At 38.7% G+C, this 23,506-nt stretch overlaps 1 protein-coding gene across 9 annotated transcripts in view; it reads right to left on the minus strand.

Moving 5' to 3' along the window:
- Window positions 1-23,506, minus strand: part of Gpc5 (glypican 5) — a 1,283,302-nt gene that overhangs the window by 826,888 nt on the left and 432,908 nt on the right. The gene's annotated exons all lie outside the window — the stretch shown is intronic.

Consider the following 23,506-nt stretch of genomic DNA (forward strand, 5'->3'; position numbering starts at 1 on the left):
CAGAAAGACTGTAAAAATCAGAAGGGATGGAGGACACTAGTAACACAGTGCCCTCTGAATCAACATATTAAGGTGCAAATGAGCTCAGAGATTGAAGCAGCAAGCACAGGACCTACGTGAGTCCACATCAGGACTTCTGCATACATATTATAGTTTTATCTTAGCATTTTCATGGGATTACTGACTATGAGAATGAATGGATCTCTGACTCTTGTGCCTGCTCTTGAGAGCTAGTGTCTTGGCTGCTTTGCTTCTCTGATCTTCAGGTTATAGCTTGAGCCCCAATATCTCTCTCCAGGTCTTTTATTTTTATGTTTTATTGATTTTATTTTGCAGTAATGGAGACTGAACCTAGATCCTTGAAAATTATAGACAAGATTTCTATCAGTGGGATATATCTCAAACACTCATTCTAATTTTGAAGATGAGATAATGGAAATTTAGTGATATTATGATTTGTCCAAATAAATTCTATGATAAATTTGCAGTCCTGGAATCTGATAAATCCTGTTGAATACTCATATTCTAAACCAAGAACTTAATACAGACAACAAAACAAGAGTTTCCTAGGGAAATTAAACAAAACTAATAGAGAACATTGACTTGGTTAGAAATGAAACAAAAGCATGAGTGAGCCAGTGAGAATAAGAACAAGCACATCCATCCAGTGCTAGTGGGAGACAGCCCTGAGGACAATGAAGTGTTTCACAGATTAATTAGGAGGCAAACCTTCTAAGCATCTTAAATAAGAGACATAGCAAGAGTTACAGAATCTGTGATTCCAACACCTATGAAATTAATGGAACCAAGACTTTGGGTGCCTTTCTGTGTAGGCTACATAGTCCTTGCTTAGACTCAAATTTTTAAATTTGTGCCACCTATAAATCAGTGTAATTCTTACAATGGTTCGTTTAGTTTATATCTCCTCAAGGGGCTAATGTCCTGCTATTTTCGTTGTAATAAAATACTCTTAAAACACATTTAATTTTGAGTTACACATCCAGAGGAACACAGCCCATCAAGACAGGGAAGACCTTCCAGCAGACAGAGAAACAATCTGGAAGTGAGTTTTAGATAGGAAATGACACTTAGTTGTAAAGTCTTTGAGTCCGGCACAGTGACCCATTTTCTCAATGAAGACTCCACTCCCTAACAGCTACATAACCTTCCCAAACAATGCCACCAGCTCGTGATAAATCTTTAAGCATGTGAACCAATGGGGGCATTTCACATTGAAGCCAGAACAGCAAAGCAGAGCTCCCTATTGCCTGGGGAGTAGTGTTGGTAATGACAATAGAGTATTATTTTTAAATACTGAAATAAGGTATATACTTCTTAGCATGACTTCATTCAAAACAGCACTAGCCTGGTCTCTGACTCATTGCTTTGCTGCGAACGTTTACCTTTGTTTGTCTTTCCCATTTTCCTAAGCTGAATTTGAGTGGTTACAGTAAATTCTACATTGGCTTTCTGTTAGTCTTTGGCTATCCAAACTATAAAATGGGATGATTACTGATTAAATATTTCTCTTAATACCTATATAAACTATGAGGAGCTACATTTAGGAGTGTAGTGTCTCTTCATATTTTTCATGCTTTTGGAGGTACTGCATAAACAATATTCCCTGTCATAATTTTCTTTGCAATAGGTTTCTTTTAAAACTTACTGAGCTTTCATACCTTCATAAAATTTTATAGCAGAATTTGTACCTAAGAATGTTTTCATCTTTGAAAAATTGACTGTTAATATTTACAGCTGAATTTAACTACATTTATAGTAATAGTAGTTTGTGTTCATAGATGACATTTTTCTCTGTTACAATTTATAAAACACATGGAGTTGAGTCTTCTAATTTTACAATTAAATTTTCTGAAGGAAAGGAAACAGTCAATATCAAAATCACAAGAAATAAGTAATAACATGTTTTGGAATTTAAAAGCTCAACTGTTAGTATCTAAAATGTTTTGAAGAGTCTGAATTCATAGTTCAGTGGGCAACAGGGGAGCTCATTTTTTCCAGATGATGCCAGTTTGGTCCTCAGCACCCATCTTGGACAGCTCATAACTACCTGAGCTCCAGATCAGTCATTAGTCATTTTCTGTTGGATATGAGGGCAGCTCTATTCACACATGCATATAGCACACACCTTATGCATGCAGACAAATGCATATATAATTTTAAAAAATAAATAGGGGATACGGAGATGGCTCTGCTCTTCCATAAAACTTCAATTTGAATTGAAGCATCCATGTTAGATGCCTCACAAGTACGTGTTCCTTCAGCTCCTGAGTATCAACACCCTCTTCTGGACTCTGTGTATACTCCCACACATGGCATATATTCACACAGATATACACACATATACATAAATGAAGGGTAAGTAAAACCTAAAATGGGTATTAAAATGCTCTTTGCTTGTAAACTATGTGCCAGGTTTATGAGCACTAAGGATAAAGTGCATAACAAGTACCTGGCAATCATTTGTGCTCTTATGGAGCTAAATACCATCTGGTGCACCTTCTTAATATTTCCCCCAAGCGCCTTAATAAGCAGTACCATTGACACGCCATATGTCTCTCCTAGATGGTAGTAACTCATTAAAAGGAAAAATAAAACCATATCCAGCATGTATACTAACAAGACACACTCAAATTGCTTCTTTGTCATGGCATGGATAATTTTCATCGATTCCAAAGCTTCAGCTTCTTCCTGATATGGAATGTCTAGTTGTAATTAAAATATTATCCCATTCTGCTACAGTATAGGTTCACCAATGTGGCCTAATTGTATTGAACAAAGTCTAATCAAGAGAGAATTGTTATCAACTTAAATGAATGGTTCTCTTTTTTATTAAAATACTATGTTTCCATTAACATACTTTATGAATTTAGAGTTATGTTCTACTATTAAAAATATCTATTTTACAATAGATGGAGTCATTATAGGTTTGAGGAGAGAGCTGATACTAGTGAGATTTCCAGAGATCTACAAGGGTAACACAAACTAAGCAATAGCGGAGAGACTACATTAATAGCCTCTCCTGATGATAAGGTTGATGACTACCTTATATGCCATCCTAGAACCTTCATCCAGGGACTGATGGAAGCAGAGACAGATATCCACGGCTAAACACTGAAATGAACTCCTGGAACCCAGTGACAGAGATGGAGGAGTGATGAGCAAAGGCGTCAAGACCATGATGGCGAAACCCACAAAGAGAGCTGACCGGATAAGGGGGAGCTCTTGAACCCCAGACTGATGACTAAGGCCAACAGGGGACTGATCCAGACTCCATGAATGTAGTGTCAGTGAGGAGGCCTCAGAAATCACTGGGGCCTTGGGTAGTAGATCAGTGTTTACCATAGCGTACGAATGAACTTTGGGAGCCCATTCCACATGGAGGGATGCTCTCTCAGCCTGGACACATGGGGAAGGGCCTAGGTCCTGCCTTGGATGAAATAACAGACTCTGGAGATCTCCCCAAAGAGGGCCTCACTCTCCCTGGGGAATAATGTGGGGACTGGGTGGGGGGCTGGGAGGGGACTGGTGGAGAGACAAGAGAGGAGGAGTGGGAGAGGGAGCTGGGATTGACATGTGAAGTATTCATGCATGTTTCTAAGACATAATTTATTTTGATAAAAATTTTTAAAAATCTATTTTAGAGAAATAATCTAGTAATTTGACTTTTATTCTATAAAAACAAAGTTAAGAACCAATTCATTCCCCCAAAAGGCTTGTTAACTTATCTTGAGTCATTGATACGGCACCAATCTGAAGCAACGCATAATTAGAGACGCTCAGTGGCTATTCATTTAGTGAATGAATGGCCACCTAACAAGGTTTCTCAATTAATGACATGTTTCTTTTTAAGCTCTACTTTGACATGTTACGTGTCATCTTAAACTAAAATTGTCAGGAATTAAATTGCAAGTTTCCAGATCAATTCAGTTGTTCTACCAGGCAGTCAAAATTTGCTGACTCCTTCTCCAAGCCAATCCCTGTGTTCAGCTCTGCAAGGCTAAGGAAAGCAAAATCCCACCTCCCCCACTCCTGAGGAACAAAATACAAATGTAAAATCAGGATCAAAATTGTGACAGGAATGAGTCGAATGATACTTTCATAAAACAAACTATCAACATAATTTTAGCTGAAGTGTTCCTAGTGTGTGTCTGTCATTTTCTCCCATTCTTGTGATTAGAACAGTGGCAAGGCGGTTATGAAGCAACAATTATGTGAGTTTGTCTGCGTGGAGATGACGGAGGAAGACTGGCATGATGTACCACTTCAATCAGTGCTTCTTTTAAAAGGGGTGGGAATAAAATTAGAAACAGTTGAATACTAATAAATTACAGAGTAAAAAATACTGGAAGTAAAAATGAAGCACAGCCTAGCGTCGATGGCACACCTGGAAACAAGTTGTGACTTATGAGACTTTCGGGGCCTGAAAGGTCAAAATGGCTCGTTACCAGAGACAAACAGCAGGGCTGTCAACAAGGAAGATTCTGTGTATCACAGTAACACTCAGGAAATGGTCTTCACTTTCTATTTAAAAATGGAGGCAAGATTATCTGAAAAAAATCAAGTTTCCAGATTTGAGTTCTTAGTATGAGTAACAACAGAGCGATGATTACTAAAAGCTGCAATAATACATAGTAATAGGAACATTAGCCGCTGAAAATTGAGATACCGTGACTTGCTTGCACTCGCATTTTAATTTTAAGTGGATCCTACTAGAGCATGGCATTGGTGTTATACCAGTCCAAGGGTGTGAGCAGAAGAAATGGTGGGAAAGTCAAGCCACCAACTGCATGCTCCAAGATTTGAAACAATAACACAAACAAGGCAGAGAATGCAAATTCTTACTCCTGTCAAAATCCATGCCCATCTGTGATGGCTAGATACATGCCCACTTGACATAAACTAGAGTCATATAAACAGAGGGCAATTCAATTGGAGGAAAATGCTTCCATAAGATATCACTATGGGGCATTTTCTTAATTAGTGACTGATGGGGAGAGCCCAGCCCATTTTTGGCCCCTGGATCTATAAGGAAGCAGTCTAAGCAAACCATGAGAAACAAATCAGTAAGCAGCACCCTCCATGGCCTCTTCATCAGTTCCTACCTCCATGTCCCTGCCTTGTTGGAGTTCTTGTTCTAACTTCCTTCAGGGATGGATTACAAGGTGGAGTGGAAGTGTAAGCCAACCAAATAAACCTTTCCCTCTCAAATTGCTTTTGGCCGTGGTGTGTTGGCGTAACAAAAGCAACCTTAACTAGGACAAAACTTTGTACTAAAGGAGAAACTCCTTGGTATTTTAGCAAAGATGCTGCCTTCATCCGATAGGCTGGGTCTGCAAACTGACTCAAATGTAGAAAGTGGTTCACAGGCCAAGATTCCCTATGGCCATGATTCAGGGCTGCCTTTCTTTTGCTTGGGAAGTTTGCTGCTTACACTGGTCAAACAAAAGTGTGTTAGGCTTCTTACCCAGTTCATGACTGGAAACACCATGATTGATTAGCCAGCACCAAAGGTCCACACGAGTCACGACACCATGAAATGACTTCGTCTGTGCTGCCCATTACAGGACAGGCCATTGTAACCATTGCTTTGCTGTGTTGCCCATTACAATAACTACGGTCACCTTGCCTTTGGTGATTCAGTGCTGCCACCTGGTCCCTGCTATTTCAGGGTGCAATGAAACCCAAGGTATTTAATCCATCCAGCTGGGCTGCAGCATCTCCAACCCTAAGGTCTGGCACACCATCATACAGAATAAACTGGAGAAATGCTTCAATTTCACATAGAAAGTCCAGACAATTACAAAGCTGTTTTGTATCCACATTCTAAGGTACCATGACAAATTGTGAAATTGATTCAGATTCAAGGTTTTGAGTTTAATGTTAGTTACACACACACACACGAGCACGCACATGGACGTTCATACACACACCAATAAACTTCAGGATTTGGACTCTGGAAATGCACTTTCAGATTAGAGGTGATGGGATTAACAGAAAGGCTCATTTCATCCAACAGCGACACCTGCTGTTCAATTACTAGCTTACAGAGTGCTCCAGTGCTCTGAGGAACAGTGATAAGGCGTTGTGTAAGTCACATTTACATTAGACAGAAACACTCAGAAATAAGGGGCAAAAAGTGAAGTTCCAAAGTTGTTAAGGTTTGACATTCTCCTGATAAAAATACCCTACACTATCTTATTATTATTGTAATTATGCTTTGGATATTTGCTGCTTAAAGATAACCCCAAAACAGGCAACAAACTAAACTTTCAGAGCAGAGGCAGGTGCAGAAACACATGAGTTTTTTGTTAATTTAAATATTGCACTCTAATTATTCAAATACATGCAAGGATTTGTACATTTCCATGGTAGCACCTTTGTTCTGAGTCATCTCCAAGAAACATTTTTTTTCATGGAAACCAGCAGAAAAGAAGAATCCTAGCATCAAGTTATATGAAATTGTGACACAAAAAGCACTGAGCTGAGCTAGAGGAACATGAAAGCTGGGCTTCCCAGCCACAAAAAAATAATAAAGAGGTCCAGGGGTCATTAAATATTGGAAAATTACAAGCAAATCTGTAGACAAAGCACATGTCCCCATACGGAGTCAGAAACAGTAAAACAGGAGTTAGGCAACAAAGGACACCCTCCAAAATTGGAAATCCAATGGGACACACTTGTAAAAGAGGAATTCTAGAAGCAAGGGAAGGCAAGGACTGTCCCACATAAGGCAGGATGGTGGTAAGGAGAGCAAAGGCTCTGTGTGCTATTTCGCTGAACCAAAGATGGTTCTAGGAAGCAGAACACAAGAGCAAGTCCACGGGGTTCAAAATATAACACAACACTCTTGATGTGGGATGTCCTTCTGGAAGCTGTGCTGCTTCTATTGGTGCATAGATAAAGCTATTTTGGTCAGTGATAAGGCAGAATATAGCTAGGAAGGAAATTCAAACAGAATTACAGAGAGAGAGAGAGAGAGAGAGAGAGAGAGAGAGAGAGAGAGAGAGAGAGAGAGAGAGAGAGAGATCGCTCAATCATGAAGACCCCGTGTAGCCTACCGGGAAGCAAGATGTGAGGAAACAAGCCATGAGCTTTTTGGTAAAACATAGAATAACAGAAATGGTTAATTTTATTACAAGAGCTAGTCAGTAATAAGCCTGAGCCATTGGCCTAGCAATTGCAGTTCATATTAAGCCTCAGGGTGGTTATTTGGGACCTTGCACTTGGGATGAGAAACTTGCAACTACACAATCTCATGGTGGCAAATTCTGAGAGTGTCCCTGTGCTGTGGCTTTTTCTCACCTCTTAGAAAAACTAAAATTCCTGCTTTCTGCCTAGTAAGGACAATCACTGCTTACAGCCGAAAGGCACTAAGGAGTTTGCTTAACAGTCATGTAAACATACTGGGCAACAATATAAATAGGAACATATCACCACTTAAAACACCAGAAATACACTGCTATGAAACAGATGAGAAATTTTATGCATGTCATAGAGTGTAAGAATGTTAGAAAACTACACATAGACCCTAAAGCAACACATAAGACTGTGGAGAGGAGACACAATCTGAAATAAGAAAAGGTGGAATCACAAAGGAAATGAAATTTAAGGGAAAAATCCATTTCACTAAATTATAAATAATAAAGAGAACATGTTGAGGTAAGTATGGCTCATCAGGCAGGCGTAGAAAGCAACACAAGACTGAGGAGTCAAGTTTGAACTCTGAAACGCACATAAGAAGCCAGACACACATGTTCACAGTGGTGCATTCATGTCCTCAGCATTCCTGCACCAAGAGGAAAAGGTGGAGAGGAAAATTTTCCAGAAGTTTGCCTGCCAACTATCATGGGGTACACAGCACAGCAACAAACATAAGACAGACACAGCTGCTGAACAGAGGACAATGAGAAGCTCCTCCTGAAAGTTGACCTCGGGCCTTAACAGGCTCACCAGCCACTGTGTGTGCTCCAGTATACATGCGCCAGACAGTCACGTGGCTTTTTAAACAGAGAAGAAGATGTTTTCAAATGAAAGGGTGTAAGGGCCAACACAAGGGTAACTGAGAGAAGAAAAATAAAGCCTCTCCCAGAAGAAGAGGAAGATGAGGAGGAGGAGGGAGATGTGGAAGGAGGAGGAGGAGGAAGAGGAGAAGGAAGGGTGTAAAAGCTGACATGCTTGCAACCCCAGCACCCAGGAGGCAGAAGCAGATTACAAGTCTGAGGGCAGCCTTGTATACCCAGGGAAAGCCTGTTTCAAAGACACAAATTAATGAAAGCGAAAAGTAAAATATCATATAAAGGACAAAAAACAAGTACCTGAATAGCATTGTCTACTGCAGGCCCAACTGAATATTTTATTATGTTTTAAGGTTAAATGTTCACCTACAAGGAATATCATTTTTAATAATTATACATTATAATAGCTATACTTTTAAAAAGAAGTAAAATTAAGACAGCATTACTCCAGAAATTAATAAAATAGAACAGTTCACTTATAAAAATGAAAATCAACAAGGCAACTTTTCCACAGTGAAAGTCCTCACCAGGAGAGGAAATACCCACAAGCTAATGAGAAATAGAGATGAGAAGACTAAGGATTTATGCCTCCAACTACATGATATCCATCAACTCTAAGATCTGCAAGCTACAACCAACTACAAATTCAGGAAACACTTTACAATAAGGACCTGCTGAGTAATCTAGCCAGGGCAAATGTTTGTCAATTATCTTCATTTCTTTTCCTGTTACTATGATAAAATACTCTGACAGAAACAACTTTGGGTCAAAGTTCAAGGATAGAATCCATCCTGGCAGGAAAGTCAGAGCATCAGGATCTGGGGCAGGGAGTACTACATCACATCCACAATCAAAATCAGGTAATCGTGAGTGCATGTTGCTGCTCAGTTATATCTCTCCTAGCTAGGGAATGGTGCTACCCACAGTGGCATTCCCAAAGGTTAAATAACCCCTCCTAGGGATGCCTGAAGCTAGTCTTTCTGGTGATTCCAGAGCCTGTCAAATACACCACAAACACTACCCATCTAATCAGCCTCAGGCTCAAGAAATGACCTATTTAGAGTAAAGCGTCTGTCTGTAGATCTAAGAAAAGTATATCACATAAAACTTAGAAAACATTTGTACTTACAATCCTCATAACGTGCAAATAATCCAACCATGAGCATGTGGAAGAAAGATAACAAAATTAAGCAGGAATTAGCTTCCTAATGGCCAAGACTGTAACAGGAGAAATGGCAAGCTATTTTTAAAACTCACAAATACATTAACTGTGCTAAAGCAAATATTAGGAAATATCCTATTACAAAATCAAATGCCACAAAATGAGTGAAGGAATTAGAAATGGCACAGAGTCTAATTTTATTGGAGCTCTCAGTAAGCCTGTGATCTCATCTAATGTCACAGCCTTAAATATGATGGAAATATGAGGAGGTTTAATGGTGATTTCAACTATAAAACTGACAATTAGAAATAAAGGTGGGCTCTATAAATTAAAATACATGGTCATTTTAATATATATTCTAAAACTAGGAAGTAATATATATACAAAGACATGAAATATATGACAATTATAAACAAAGCTGTTTGAAAGAAACACGGGAGACATCAGGCTGCTTTTATGAGACCTTACTATTTGCTTAGGTTTTCATATTTCAATTCAAAATTTTATAACACTGTTTTAAAAATACCTATTTCATACCAGTTTTGCCTGTCTGTTCTAATTTTGCTCTTGTAACAATTTTTCTTGAGTGCTGCAAGATTATGGGATTTCTTTTGTTTCTGTTCAACTTTGGCTGGAAAATAGAAACTCACAGTAGAATGCACACCTCTCTACTTGACTACACTTCAATATCTTGCTACTGCTTTTTTTTATTTTATTTTCCAGTTTAAATTTAGATAAGAATCAAGGTTGCTTCACAAGTCAGTTCCAGGTCCCTCTCCCATTCCCTCCCTTCCTCCCGTGCCCTCCCCCCCCCGTTATCCCCTCATTTCTCCAGAGAGGGTGAGGCCCTCCATGGGGGTGTCCATAGTCTGTCATTTCATATAGGGCAGGGCCTAGACCCTTCCCCAAGAGTTCAGGGTGAGAGTGCACCTCACATTGTTCTATGGGAGTCCAAAGTCCGTGTGTATACTTGGGATGGGTACTGATCTGCTGCCCAAGGCTCAATAGATTCCCTAGGCCTCTTCACTGACACCCAGATTCAGGGGGTCTTGATCAGTCCCATGCTGGCTTCCCAGGCTAATGCCTGGGATTCAAGAGTTAACCTTTGTCTGGTCAGCTGTTTCTGGGGGTTAAACTAGCCCAGACTCTCTGGCCATGGGATTGTAGGCTGGTACTCCCCAGATCTATGTCTAAAATCCATATATGAGAGAGTACATGCCATGTTTCTCTTTTTGTGACTGGGTTACCTCACTCAGGATGGTTTCTGCTACTGCTTTTTATTTCCAGTTTCCTCAGTTACTTACTTTTTTGTTTCTTTGTTTGCTTTTTTCTTTCAATTTTTCAAGCTACTAATTACATCATTGAGACAGAGAGGCAACAAAGAGCTTTCTTAACTGGAGGACCAGAATTCCATCTCATTTTCTAAACAAAGTTATTTGACACTTGTAACTTTTCCAGAAGGAATGGAGAGTTATGGTCATAAATTTTCCCTGACATGGAAAAAAAATCACCTAGGAACTGAAGTCTCTGTTTCAGCTAATACTGACAAGATATGGTTGACAGGACAAGAAAGTTGGCAGGTAAGTGGTCAGGTGGAAAGGTGTCTGAACAAATAATACAATTCATCCTACCCTCAAGAGGAGAAAATATATATCAGCAAAATTCCAAACCTATGCCACTTTAACCTTTGTTAATACTCCCAAATTGAGTTGACAAAATTCTATGATCAACCACATCAAAGGCACTTGATAGATGAAATGCCATTAACCAAAGGAGCAGCTATCCATCATACAGTAAAAATTCATCTATCTTCCGTGTACCAAACCCAATTCTATCATATGGTGAAAACTGTTGCCCCGCTGGAAACTGTCAACTTCTAATGACCTAAAACTTCTATTCTATGGCTGCATGGCAACATTCAAAGAAACAAGAAAGTTCACGGGTGTTCAGCAAAAATGACTTCAGTGACACAGTAAACATTAACCAAGAGAGTGATATTCTAAACATAACACTCACTTGACTGTCAGAACAAGGTGCCAAGGCACTCTGCCAAGAGAACAGCTTATATCAGGGATGATTATATACCTCTCAGATGAGCAACACACACTCTCCTTCTTTTGTGCGTTAATGCATGTGACATACATTAGCGTGTGTGTGTTGTATGTATGCATGTTTTTGGATGCAGTGTTATGGGAAAGCAGTACATGTTCACATGAGTGCAAGTGCATGTGATGGCCCAGAGTTGACTTTGTTCACTTTCCAGATCATGTTCTAGTTTGTTTTTGTTGGGGTTGGGGCTTTCACTGAGCCTAGATCTTGCCCATTCCAGCTAGACTAGTAGGGGAGTTTGATCCAGAGTGCCCAGACTATGCTTCCTAAGTTCTGGAATTGCAGGCAGTGTCCATGCTGGTCTGACTGCTATGTGGGCTAAAGGGATCCGAATTCCAGTAATAGTTTATCTGGAAGATATTTTGTCCACTGAAATATTTTCTTGGCTCTCTCATTACATATTTCCAAATAAAAAGAAATGCATAAGCAAATCCGTACACACAAGTTGATCTTAATCATCTTATCAAGTTTCACATTTAGAAGCATGCATAATTGAAGTAGGAGTGCAGATGAACAGTATTAAAGCATGGCAGAAAACATATTTCTTTACGCAGATGTTCATTTCAATTAATCATTTGTCAGTAGAAGATATAACTACTACTAATTCTCTTTAATAAATGATGTTAAAAAGGTATATAGCGCTCAGCTGTGGGTGCCTATTGTGAAGAGGGAGGAAAGATGACCAAATGAACCAAGATATAACTGGAGATAACTGCAGAAACAGTTAACCTGACCTAATGAGAGCATGCAGACCCTAGTCATAAAGGGGGGGAACCAGCATTGAACCAAACCACGCCCTCTGAATATGGGTACTAGCTAGGAGGCCAAAGCAGTCTATGGAAATGCTAACAGTGGAACTAGGGTTTATTCCTAGGTCACAAATAAACTTTGGGAGCCCTTTCCCTATGGAGGGATACTACTACAGTCCAGATATGGAAAGGAGGGCCTGGGCCCTCCCCCAAACTATGTGATGGACTTTGATGATCCCCTATGGAGGATCTCACTATCCCTGGGGAGTGGGTGGTGGCTGGGTTAGGGGTTGGGGGGAAATATGGGATGATGGGAGGATGAGGAAATGGGGGATGGATATGTAAATAAGAGTGTTTCTAAAAATGAAAAAAGGTATATAGCTAGATATTTTACTGTTCCTATGAAAATCACACCTATTTTTTTCTAGAGATGCTTGGATGGATAATATATTTTTAATGCATAATTATCAATTCTGGTTAGAATTTTTGTTTTTGTTTTTGCAAGACAGGGTTTCTCTGTATTGTTTTGGAGGCTGTCGGTCCAGCCTGGCCTCGAACTCACAGAGATGCTGGGATTAAAGGCGTGAGCCACCACCGCCCAGCTCTGGTTAGAATTTTATGATAGATACGAATTTATCATTTTATCATATCATTGCATTAGATGCATGACACTAGCAATAATTCTAAAGCAACAATTAACTATTTTCCTTATATCAATTTTCTGCACACACAGTGTACATACTTATGTAATAATCATGGTTTTCATCACAAACTATAAATCCTGTTATTAAATATATATACATATATATATGTGTGTGTGTGTGTGTGTGTGTGTGTGTGTATACATACATACACATATATTTCCAAACACTAAAATCTCTTTCTTAAATTTCTACCTCAAGTCAATGGGAATTTTCATTCTTCTAATATATTGCATATTAAAAATGAGCTGTGTTTTTATTGATTTTGAAAGCAACACTTCCAAGTATGAAAGTAATAGCTTTTTGATTGATTTGGTCAAAATGGGTTAGACATCGAGAACAGAAGGGGAATTAATCTGAAAGGGTTGATATAAGACCTTCTCATGGTATAGATTTCCCTTTTTGTGTCATAGTTCTCCTGTTAGAGACCTGATAGACTGCTCTTACTGGGTGGAATGATAAAATGACTAGGACTTCAGAGGTAGTAAGTAAAGACGCGACAGAATTAAATCCATTCTCAAATTAAAGGTAGAGACTGAATTTCAGTTCATAGAATTTTGAGTAGAAACTATGTATTTGGGGGCTAGGGAAATGCTTAATAATTATAGAAAACAATAAGATAAAATTGACATAAGAAATATTAAGAACATGATTCCCTGATGATGCAATGAACCATATTGAAAACTTGAAATTTGCACGGAAGATAGTTCTTCAATATTCCTGTCACCAAAATAAGTATGTAGGCATTTAGTACTAAGTAGTATATGAGGAGATCTTAATTAACATGAGTTTACTGATTGTAAATATCAAACAAAAAGCAGTGAGCTTTACGTACCTAACATTCTTTTTTATTTTATTTCAACAATGAAGAATACAGAGAATATAATTTAACTTTGCCTTGCTGTCTGAAACAGAACAGATGTTTCAGAAAAATATGCGTACAAATTGCCTTAATTGTCAATCAAATTGCACACAATACTCCATAGTTTTGATACTGACATTTATTCATTCTTTGTTAAAATGATTGATAAAATGTTCAAAGTGCCCAACTACCACAAGATACTAGATACTCTATGTTAAGCTACATAAAACATAATTCCTTCCTACATACTATAATCACAGTTCATATGGTCAGACCATGACAATCATGAATATCAGAATTGAGGGGTAATGAGGTTCTCAGGTCACCTGTGAGGCAACAAGAAAAGGAATATTGTCCACAAAAACGAAACTCTGAAGTGATCATACCTGAGCCTGCTTCTGAGAGATGCTAGCACAACCATGTAGATTCAATAATCTTCCTGCTATACAAGATGTCGATACATTAATGAATTCAGGGAAATCTATAGCTGAGGAAAGAGTATATTGAAAGCTTTGATAGTTCACTACATTTAAAAAGCCTTATATAAAACATACTGCAGAGGAAGGAGCTATGAGAGGTATGTGAGCTACCTGAGAAAATAGGAAGGGATCACATCATGAGAAAGAAAGAAAGAGTTGGGGAGTGGGGGACTCGCATGGAACATACCTGTAACACTGCATACCATCATGAGTTTTTCCCAAGACTTCCTAGCATCCTGGATTCAGTTTTAATGGATGTAGGAATATTTTTCTAGAGAGTGAAATGACAGAGTAGCCAAAAAAAGAACCTCCTGAAACTCCTAAGGGACATGCTGTGGTATCTAAGGAAGAAGAAAACAGAAGGCCTTAGCAGTACTGAGGCAAAGTATGTCTAACTGGGACCCAAATTGGAATATGGTTAAAACAACATTGTGAATGAGCTAAAAAGAGGTACAAAGATGGGACTGATGCCCTCTGGGATACAGTACTACTGGCTTCCTCATCTAGTGTGACCTATAAATCACTAACTCAGTGTAACAGCCCTATGTTCATTAGTCCTGTCTCCATCCTAGTGACAATGCTGTGGTTTGTGCACTCTCCCTGTCTTAAGAATTCATACTGCCAGGGTGATCTAGAGCCGTTCCCTCTCCAGTTTTACTTCCCCTTTAAAATGTCAAGCAAATTTTCTAACATATCAATGTAATATGATAATTTACCTACTTAAATCATCATTTAAAAATAACAAGGAGCCTGAAAGCGATTATCAAGGCCAGAGTTTGGTCTGAACTACCCAATTCCAAGAGTGAGGGCTTGTATCCCAGCATTGCGAAGGTAGAGTTGGAAAGAGCCCTCGACCCTGCTGACCAGTCAGTCTAGCCCAGTCAGGAGACTTCAGTATCCATGAGAGAACCCATCTCAAAATATAAGGTGGAGAACAACCGAGGAAGATTTTATATTAATTTCTGGTTTCCATAAGTACACACTCTTCCCTACTCACGCACACACAAATACAAACAAACATACCTACAACAAATATAAAAACATGAGATCCATTCTAAGCACAGCAACAACCATATAATTCAAAGGGCCATGTTAAGATTTGAACTTAGAGATGCATACTAGCCTTCCTTGGCCATGTTTTAAAGTAATGAACATTCAGGCCTGGAGAATGCTCCCTGGAGAAGGTACCTGCTGCCATGCTTGGTCACCTGAGTTAGATCTGGGGATCCTGCATGGGGGATAGGAAAAACCAACTTCCACTAGATATTTTCTGACTTCAACACTTACATCATGGCAGCTACACACACACACACACACACACACACACACACACACACACACACACACACGCGCGCGCACACGCCAAATAGCTAAAACTAAAAAACTATAAATAAACTAGCTGATACTCTCAGAACAGGTAGCACAATAAAGAGCCTTGGACTCTTTGTATGTTAGATAGACAAATGGGATTTTTATGAAGTGATTCTCAGTTCAATGCCATGAATGTATTAATTTGTTGTAACATCAAATCTTAAATCTAGTTAGCTTGTGCAAATAATGAATACACTTAAACTTCTTTTATGAAAGATGACATTCCTTGCCAATACTTCTGTTTACCTTCTTTCAATCCTTACCTTAATAATTACATGGTAAATACGCAGTATCTTTAAAAGCAAGATCTAAATGTAAAGATTTTGTAATAATGATATTTTTGCTAGATCTAATATTGTATTATCTAAATTATGAAAATAGTCATACTTAATAGTAGCTAAAGGGATCAGCTGTCACAGGAACTCCACTTTTGTTTATTTATAGAAACTGGAATTAATAAACATATTACCTTCCACAACTATTAGAGAAACTTCAAGTTTCATTGCAATATTTTAACACATTTTAAGGATCTTCTTTACTTCATTCCATGTAAGAAAAATGTACAAATATTTTATTTTCATGTGAAATACCACAGTGTGACTATTTCTAGGAATTTCATTGTGACCAGTAAAATAAGTAGATATTAAATGAACATCTAAAATAATGGATAGATGAAACATAGCATGTTATCTTATGGATAGATAAACATGCAATGAAAGAATTAAGAACTCTACTTTTGAACAATTAATTACTTACAGCTTTAATTATATTCCTAACCTGTCTTGGTATAGGAAGATCCTAAATAAGGGTTGTCTCTTTGGCCTCTATTCTGCAAAGTGACAGAATGAGACCATATCACTAAAACTCTAAGCAGGAAGGAACCAATCTTCTCAAAATCCCCACAGCCTTGGAATGTAGCAAATTTTACTTGCTTCAAAAGTCTCCAAAGCCTCCTACCATATACCAAAATGTCCCAGGAAAGCACAGCTCATAAAATAACCCTCAGATTCAGAACAGGTTTCTAACTAATATAGTAGGGGAAGATTTTTATGTACCTCTTAAAAATTTGTCATTCTCTCACCATGCAGAAAAACTAAATGTGCTTATATTGGGTCTTTCATAGGTAACATAACTTTGGGGCTCCTTCACTGTAACTTCTCCCAGCTTGTGGGTTCATCTTTCTAAATCCTACTTATATTTGTTTGTCTTTACCAGGTTCAATGAACCCATCCACAATCTGAAATAAGTAAAAAAATGAACCCAGTATATGTGTATATCAAATCACAGAATACATGGGCTCCCATAATGTGCCTTTCAAACTAAGTCTAGCTATAGTTTTTCTCAAGTCCTGTGTGGGGAAACACAATCTGGAGAAAGAATCTGTAACCTTCATCGCTAGGCACATAAGTCAATAGATCATTGTGACAGCTCTTCCAGCCATATGAAAGATCAATATTAAGGCATTTACCTGTGGAGATTTCAACATTGGGCCATAGATTTTAACTTTACTGGCTCACTTTTCCGTCTCCAACTTGCTGGTCCACAGAAACACAACCAATTGTAAGCATAAAGTGTATGCTAAAAATACACCATTATATTCTCATATTTTCTAACATTTTGAAAAACTAGTTTAGGTCAAACTAAGTATGTTTTAATGAACATAAGGCAAGGAAGTCTACTAACACAAGGGGGTATGCTTTTGTGATATGGTTTTTTATGCGGTAGTTGACCTAATTTTCTGTATTTGCTAAGTATAAGTGACAAGGAAATGCTATCATGATTATTAAAAATGTAACTTCAGTTGGGAAGATAAGGGAACAAAATCTATTTGTTCTGCTGTGGGTGCATCTTGGTAAAACTAGAGCAATAAATAAGTCATAATGTTTCCTCGTTTATTTAACTGAAAACTGTGGTACAGCTCTGCACCCAGCAGCCCTAAGAAATCTGCTTTTGAGTGATTATATTAGCATGGCTTGGAAAGCTCTGGGAGTAGGTAGAGAAGGGTGGGCCACTGTCTTTGAACATTCAAAATCTCAGTGCAACTTATCCCCAGGTTATTCTGCAGAAGGCATCTAAGGACTTTCCAGGGAGTATGGACTCTCAGATACATGTACTGCTCAGTTTACACATCTTCTCATCTATTTGCTATGTTTCTGAGCTAATTTCAACGTAAGTACCTGTGGTATTATTTAACATACTATCGTGAAATTACTAGGCTGGTGGGGTGAATCTTTGCCTTCTATTTTCTCTAGAAAAAGAGTCTGTTGGATTGCAACACATTATATGTGACAGTGGGGATTCTATAATGATATGCCTATAAGATATAACAGACAGTTGAACATTGCTTCAGGGGTCTTTAACTTAGCCTAGATTTCTGGGCAAATAAATGCTTACTGAGCATGGCATTCTGGTGATTTTTCCCTTCTCTTCATCTACTTTTCCAATATTTTTTGCAAGTAGATAGGAACGTTGTTAGGTAGACACTGTGTAGTTATGCCAAAGTAAGAAAATTAATATTTTCTGGTTCAGCCTGACAATTCCTCACCCATTATGAAAACAGAGAGCTAAACACATGTCTATGTAATTTAAAGTGCCTTGGTCCCTGAAAAGGTCTGTTAGGATCTGCTCTTAGTAGAAGACAGAGTTTGGCAGATTATTATGCTGAAGGAAGCTATTTTGATTTTATTTATTAACAGTAATTTCTTTGTGCAAACAAAAAAGGTCATTATGGCATAACATTTATGCCTTGTTAAAATATTTGGAATATGGGAGGGGAGATATGAGTATAAAATAGGAACATGATATTTTTCAAGTAAGTAGAAGGTTTATAATACATAAAGTGAGAAGGCCTGGGCAGCCTATGGGGCCCTGAGCAGTGGATCAGTGTCTATCCCTGGAATACAAACAGTCATCGTGTGCCCATAGCACAAAGAGGGATGCTCTCTCAGCCTGGACTCTTAGGGGAGTGTCTGGACCCTACCCAGAGTGAAATGACAGACTCTAGATATCCCCTATGTGGAAGGAAGTGGGGATAGGGTGGGAGGTTGGGGGGGATGGGGGAGTGCGGGAGGAGGGGATGGAGAGGGAACTAGGATTGACATGTGAAACAAGCTATTTAAAATTACAATAAAAATTAATAAAAACTTTAAAATAAAATACATAAAGTAGTAATTAGAACATTATATCTAAAGGATAAATATTTGCTTGTATGGCACAAACATGGATAAAGCAGACAAAGCTATTTAACAACTTACAAAACAACCCAGTTAACACATTGATCCCAGAGAAAAAACCTATTCAAGTGGAAATGACGAAGGAGCAGCTCGCTGGGCATTCCTTACCGTTGCAGTAGCAATCCAGGAGCAAACCTGCATCTCTAGGGGAAATGGAGACACTTTATGCTGTCATCTCAAGTTTGCACTAGCTGGAGATGGCGCCGTCTGTCACGTTCCCTCTTAGTTTATCTATTTAGTCAGTGGAGGATTCAGGAGGACCTTAGAAAGTAACTGAACTCTTTAAACTTGATCCATGGTCAGAATAGCTATGTCCTCAGATGTGATAGGTTTGAGGTTTCAGAGGCTAACATGACCCTTCGTAATTGTCATCTTTTGACCTAGGCTAATGATTTTTAATCCATGCTAATTTTAAAGATATCAGCAACTTATATGCAATTTGTTTAATGCTAACTACTTTCTACCCACTTTTAGAAAAATGTTTTTGCGGTGGCCTAAGGCATATTTACTGACTTGAACAGAAATTTCACTACTTCTATGTAATACTTCTAAAACAAGATATGTAAAGAAACAGAACAGTGAATTCACTTAGTGAGAAATAAGGACAAAAGAGATCAAAGTATCTGGTGCTTTTTAGTGAGCCTACTATGGAAATTCTTAGGGTGATAGATAAAGCCACCTTTATGACTTACATAGGGGAACTTTTCTATACATTCAGGAAGACCTGTTTTCTCTCTGTGGGTACGTGTTGCTGATACTTACATTTCTAATTGTGACTTATCCTTTGAGTCAAGCCCTGAAAAGTCTACTTTACACTTGACATTGATGTGTTCAATCTTTATGCCAATACTCCTCCCCATGTATGAGATCTGTCCAGCAATTTCCACTGGGAGACATTTCATGATTAGTTTATGTGTTATGTCGGTTTCATCCACTACCATGTCTACAATCAGTGTAGTTCACAAACAGAAACCATTTCTTCCTCACAGGGCTGGAAGTGGAGAAATGAAAAGCAAAGGAGCCGGGGTGTTGGATGTTTAGTGAGGGCCACTTTCCTGGTCCACAGCTTCGGTCCCAAATGAAGGAAGGACTGTCTTAGTCTGGAGTTTTCTTCACAAGAACTGTCTTTTCAATCATGAAGACTCTGGTCACATAGCCTCCCCACCACGATAAGGCTTCAAACACTATCATTTCTAATATACGTTTTCAATTTATGATTTGACTTTAGGGGATTCGCAAACATTCTTACTATAGTCCCATGATACTCTGCTCTCAGAGAAGCCAGATAGCCAACATATAGTGACCTTGCAAACAGTTCTTACATCCAGCAATCATTTCCCTCCTGGTTTACAGTGCTGTCATGAACTTTCAATATAATCCGCCAAATTATCACCTATATTGAATTAGTCTCCATTCCACTTACTGTAGCCAGACCATGTTTTTACAAGTCATCTCACATATACCGTGGCTTAAATTTTCTGTGTGACTTTCCTTTCTTCAGTGAGTTTCAAGCCATTTATTCATTGCAAAACATTATGTGGTCCCAGTCTTTTCTATTTTCTTTGTCAACTCACCCCATCTCTCCATTGTTTTCAACTTAATCACATAAATTTTCATGTTTCTAACTTCTCTCACGTAAGCATATATTCTCTCAGTGTTCCTTTTTGGCTATGGCTCTGTCTTATATTTTTAGACCAAACATCTACCATCTATTAAATGCTTAATTATCTTTTAGATATCAGGATAACCTCCTTGGTAAGCTTTATTTGTGCAGTGCATTGTATGTTTCTTTCATACAGTAAAACCTAATTACACATATTACCATCTAGTTAGTCCCTGTCCTTTCTGGTAAACAAAGCTTCATGATAGCAAAGGGTGACACCTGGATCTCCTCACCTTTTGATTCCCAAGGGCTCTTATCAAAGTTACACTCAATGAATTCGTATTTCAGAAACAAGTGGACATACCTGGTAGGTAGATAAGTGTCTGTTCCTTTATTTGTAAAAAAAATAAAAATAAAACAAAACGCATCAGGGAATGTTGAGAATACAAGGGGGTAAACTACTAAGTAAGAAATAAAATGGTTTGTGTTGGGGAAATAAATGTCTACGAACAGATAATTCTGCTATTCTGGTGCTGAAATGAACTTTGTGCAGTTTTTATAGTTATGGATTAAAATGCCCTTACACTGAAGTAAGAGAATATACTCTTCATCTTTGGAATGGTAATTTGAGCGTCTGAAGCACTCCGTGGGTGTTAACTCAACTCTAAGGAAAGTGATAAGCATGTTATGGTCCAGCATTAAATCCATCTACTTTGAGGAAATACAAGAAAGTCTTTTGTTTTCACTTGAAACAAAGCCAGAAAACCAGAACAGCATTATTCTGGAAGCTTTCTTTCAGATGGTAAAATATGACCTACAGGGTAAAGTGGTGAGGTCATTGCAACGCAGGAAAAGCAATAGGACAGATTTTTAATTTGGTGATTTATTTCTCTGGACTTTTCACAACATTTCTTCAGATAAGAATATAACAGATGAGTGGATGCCCGGTGGCTGGGATTTGAGCACAGTTCCCTTAGCTTCCAGTCAGGTATGAGCGCTGAGTATTGACAGAATGGGGAACATCTGGGTTCTGTTTGCCTTGGGAAAGAATAAGATGACTCTTGCCCATCTCTTTTTCCTTTTGTATAAAGTTTATCATTCAACACTCTAAATCATAAGGGCACTCTTAGCGTTTATGTACGTTAGGGTTTATGTATCAGTTACCGTCCATGTTTGCCCAGTAGTCCAGATAGTTGGCTGCTAGCTTTGAAATAAAACCTAAATCTCAAGGTTAACCTTGAAACACAGCCAGTTTTTTTAAGATAAAAATGAAGCACGAAGCTTGCATGGTTCTGCATCAGGCCCTATGCATACGTGTTGTGGTTATTTAGCTTGGGGTTTTTGACGGACACCTAAAGATAGGAACAGGGGTGTCTTTGACTCTTTTGTCTGTTCATCAGATGCTTGTCATCCTACTAGGCTGCCTTGTCCAGCCTCGATATGAAGGTACATGCCCAGTCTTATTGCATCTTGTTATACCAAGTCTGAGTGATACCCAGGGAAGACCTGCTCTTTTTAGAAGGGAAATAGAGGAGCAGGAAATCTGTGTGAAAAGAGAGGTGGAGGAGAATGACCGAGAGGAGAGAAGGGAGGAGAGGCTATGGTTGGGATGTATTGTGTGGGAGAAGAATAAATTTTAAAAGTAAAGAAAATAAACTAGAAGAGATTTGGGAGGCTAAAAGGTATAGAAAGGAGAGGAGGCAAGAGATAGAATGAGGAAGAGGGAGGTATCCAGCAAAATGAATTGCATGTCAAAATGCCATAAGGCAACTTGCTATTTTGTAAGCTAGTAGAAATAAATAAAAACATTTAAAATGAAAATGCAAAAACATGAAGCATTCTTGTTTTCTGTGATATCTGGCAGCCTAGCCGTGTCTCAGAATTGCACTGCTTATTTAAGAGCAAATGTTGCTCTCTGACAGTAATTTGGAGATCATGCTTAAGAGTGTCCCTGGCAGGGCTTCCCAGAGGAAAGTGTGTGTGAGACTTGCTCCACACTAAACTCCCTCACGAGAGCTCTTAACTTCTGCTTCTGAAGGTGTGCGCCTCAGAAATATGCATGCTTTCAATTAACTGTTTAAAACATCCCGCCTCGGAAACCCTGTTGACCTCCCTTTCAAACTTTGAATTTCTTCATATTGACAGAGTCACTGGAAACCTTATTTGTCGAGCTTGCTGAGAGATTGAATGTTTATTGTCACACTTGGAAAGCCACCTGTAATTTTTGACGTGTCGTCATGTTTTCAGAGTTATTCTAAGGTGAATTTGAATGAAGACAAACTGTAAGGTGCAACATGGAAAACAGTCAGGAGGCTACACTACCTGACATAACTTGATGTAATCCAGTTGAAGTGAACATGTATTTAGCCAAACATGGAAATTACTACAATAGCTATGCAGCTGCTATGATTCTTCATCTGACCACACAGGGCTTTCCACGCCAGTGGGAATGGCTCCTGTCTATACATCTCTATGTGAATACCAGACCTGGTGCTATTGCAATTCCATTCCTCACAGGTGGCAAAGCAGGGGGTTCACCTGAGTGCAGAGCTAGACCAGAGAACAAAATAGGGCAATGCAAAACAGAACAAAACACCATCGCCATGGGTGGTACACGGTAGAATACGTTAAATGCTAAAATGGAAGTAAAAGTGAGGTGGTGTGTAATGGAGCGTGGACCACAGAAGGCAGTTTCAGTGATTGCACACACAGGTTTGTATCACAGCGTCCTTAGCTCACAGCCTCATAACTCACACAGCACTGCATCAGTTGTTCAAGTCTCAGTGCAACCTGCAGCTGTCAGCCTATTTAGTTCTTCCTCTGGGAAGTAATGGCGTGCTTCAATAAAACAACACACATAACTATCTAGCCCACAGCTGGGCATGTAGCAGATTTTCCCATAGAAATAAAAATATTCCTTCTATGGGAAAAATAATATCCTGTAGAGAGTTGACTAAACATTTCATTCTGCCCAAACGGGGAGATCCTATTGTTTGTAAACAAGGATAGGGGAGTTTGCCATAATAAGTAGATAGTGATTCTCAAAAGAAGGAAAACCGAATAAAAGGAAACAGATGAAACATGAAAGCAAGAAAAGTATGTGGCAATTGTGCAAATCAAATGGTGCAGAGTTACGTGGCCACACAACACAGGGATAGATAGAAACAGAAGGGAAATAGCCGTGGATATCCACTCAGCCTA

The sequence above is a fragment of the Mesocricetus auratus genome, unplaced genomic scaffold (assembly GCF_017639785.1).
Source record: "Mesocricetus auratus isolate SY011 unplaced genomic scaffold, BCM_Maur_2.0 Super-Scaffold_2245, whole genome shotgun sequence".
Classification (NCBI taxonomy): domain Eukaryota; kingdom Metazoa; phylum Chordata; class Mammalia; order Rodentia; family Cricetidae; genus Mesocricetus; species Mesocricetus auratus.